Raw genomic sequence first — 3,068 nt, 5'->3', positions numbered from 1 at the left:
ACCAGGCACACTTTCCGCACATTGAAATGACCAGGTCTTAACCATCAAGTCACATTTATCTTTTTAATAGAGTCGTCTCTCCCATGCTTTGTCAGATAACCAGCTTATTCCCACCCCTCCTTTGTGATTAGAGGGAAACCACCAGAGACGTATTCCCTGGGTAGATCCTGCAAATGTATTTTGGGCTTCCGCAGTCATCCACATCTCATGCGACATTTGGCAAGTGGATAAAGAAATACCTCAGGACCAGACTTATGATTTTGAAGATGCTTCTTTATTGAATAAAAGCAATTTTCTCTTCTAGGTTTGTGTTCACTTACAAAATGCACTCAACCCTTTAACATCCAAATAAGAAGCATTAGAATATTTATTTATATCCTCGAGTTCCCAGTATATCAGCTCATAGATTTAAGCACCATTGATATACCAAGCAAACCCTGAGAACACTAAATTGAATGAAAATTCCTTTCCCTAAGGTATACAGCTTATTGTTGTTGAGTGCCACTGATTTAGTTCCAACTCATAGTGACTGGACTAGCCTGACTTGTCTAGGAGAAGAAAACCAGGGACACTCATACAACAGGGCACCCCCCTCCCCCCAAAAAACCAAGAACAACAGAGAGGAGCTTTTGTAGTATGCATTTTTTCCAACTAGGCAAGCGTCAAACAACTTTCTCTGAGTTAGTGCACCCAGTGGCATCACCTGGGAAGGTTCTCTGTGGTCACAGTGAATTTTTTCATAAAAGCAGTTTTGCTCAAACCTCATTTTTGGTGATGGCCGATTTAAGAGAACAGCATGCATCTATGAAATTCTGTTTCCCAAAAAAATAAAAATAATAATGATAATAAAGAAACTCTGTTTCCTGCTCCAGAAAAAATGCCACATAAACTGTGGTGATGTGCAAGGACAGTGCTATGGGAGAAAAAAGTGGTTTTCTCATTTCAAAAAAGGTGAAATGTCGATTGATGACAAACCTTGTTCTCCATGTCTGTCAACTTCCTGAATAGATGAAAATGTCAACAAAATTCATGCACTTGTGTTCAAAGATCGACTGGATTATTAAAGATCATTGAAGTCGTGCTCGCTTCAGCAGCACATATACTAAAATTGGAACGATACAGAGAAGATTAGCATGCCCCCTGCGCAAGGATGACACGCAAATTCGCGAAGCGTTCCAAATTTAAAAAAAAAGATCATTGAAGTTATCTGGACTATCTTGGAGCTTGATTCAGTGAATTTTAACGGAATATTTAGGATTGAGAAGGGGTGCTGAGCAATTTGTGTCTTGGGTTCTAAATGACCAGGAAAAAGAGCGTCGACTATAAACATGCCTTCGTTTGAAAGAACAGCTCCAAAATGACCCACACTTTTTCCCCCAAGGTCATTACTGGTGAGGAGACATAGTGCTATTTTTACAACCCCGAAAACAAACATCAATCAAGCCAGTGGAAGACGCCATCATCACCTCATCAAAAAAAAAATTGTCAAGTGAAATCAAAGATCAAGATGATGCTCAATTATTTTTTTAATGAGAGGGCGATAGTGCCTTTGGAATTTGTTTCACCAGGTCAGATTGTTAATCAAGCTTTCTGTTTAGAGGTTCTGAAAAGATTGTATTACAGGATGTAACAAAGAAGACCTGATTTTTTGGTTTGTTTGTTTTTTTTTTGCCACTACAGCAATGCATCTGCTCACACAGCCATCTCAGTGCACCAGTTTTTGGCAAAAAACAACACACCTCTTGCCCCACAACCTGACTCACCTGACCTAACTCTGTGTGACTTCCATTAGTTTCCACGAATGAAGACGGACATGAAAGGACAGTGATTTGAACAAAAAAAAAAAAAGAAAGGACAGTGATTTGATAACGTAGCAGAGGTGAAGAAAAAAGCAAGAGAGGTGTTGTCAGCCATGCAAATAGATGAGGTTGAAAAATGTTTCTGAGAATAGAATTGCAGATTTGACAAATGTATTAAGTGTAATGGAGAGTTCTTTGAAGGTGATAAGGTTGTTTTGTTAAAAAAAAAATTAAATACATAGCTTTGGGAGGGGGTGGGAATCCCTTTGGGGGGTACCTCCTCATATATGTATACAAAAGAACTCTATAAAGAAGTGATTTCATATCAAGAAATCATCCTAGCCCAATCCAACTCAAATCAATGGATCCAATGCTAGTCAGAGCCCTATTTAGGCTCATGTAGCTTCAAGCCAATGCCACCAAAAGGTGAAGCAGGATGAAGGCTGGTGAGTACAGAGTCCTGTGGATCCAAGATAGATGGGAGCATGTCAGGGTACCAACGACTCAGAGGGTGGCCCCCAGGGTCAGCAGGGGGCTGCTCCTGGAGGCAGACAGAGTCACAGAAAGGATGACGGCAAATGGTGAGACAGAGAAGACACACAAAGAAATTCTCACTATCTCATAGAAAAGGCCACACCCTGAAGGAAAACGTCAGGCTGTGGCCTGATTGATAAATTAGACTCCACCCCTACACTTCCACACAGGTGCAAGTTGGCATAAAATTTAACTCCCACCTTGATTATGTACAACAGAAGGAAATCCTGCCCAATCCTGTGCCAGCGTCCCAGTCATCTCTATGCTTGAGCCCACTGTTGAAACCATGGTGTCAACTCATCCCCTTGAAGGTCATCCTCTCTTTTGCTGGTCCTCTACTTTACCAAGCTGGCGCCCTTCCCCAGGGACTGGTTCCTCCTGATAATGTATTCAAAGTATGCAAAACAAAGTCTCACAACCTTGGCTTCTAAGGGACATTCTTTAAAAAAAATTTTTTTTTACATAATTTTGTTAGGACCTCTTACAGATATTATAACAACCCATAATTCCATTGGATCAAGCATAATTTTACAAATTGCTACTACCATCAGTTTCACAACATAGTCTTTCTTCTTGAACTCTTTGATACCAGCTTCCCTTTATCCCTTCCCTCCCCCAACCTACTCCCCTGGAATGCTTATTATTATACATTATTATTATTATTTGCCATATCTTATACCATCCAATGTATCCATTCACCTACAATTCTGTTATTCATTCCCCTTGAGTGGGTTA

At 40.3% G+C, this 3,068-nt stretch overlaps 1 non-coding gene across 1 annotated transcript; it reads left to right on the top strand.

Annotated features, from left to right (window-relative positions):
* The first annotated feature begins 1,078 nt into the window (after positions 1–1,078).
* Positions 1,079–1,185, top strand: LOC142452035 (U6 spliceosomal RNA). The gene has a single exon (XR_012785100.1). It is a non-coding gene; the product is annotated as a U6 spliceosomal RNA (small nuclear RNA).
* Positions 1,186–3,068: the final 1,883 nt, after the last annotated feature.

This window comes from Tenrec ecaudatus, chromosome 6, assembly GCF_050624435.1.
Source record: "Tenrec ecaudatus isolate mTenEca1 chromosome 6, mTenEca1.hap1, whole genome shotgun sequence".
Taxonomy (NCBI): domain Eukaryota; kingdom Metazoa; phylum Chordata; class Mammalia; order Afrosoricida; family Tenrecidae; genus Tenrec; species Tenrec ecaudatus.
This window is presented reverse-complemented; position numbering and strand designations above follow the sequence as displayed.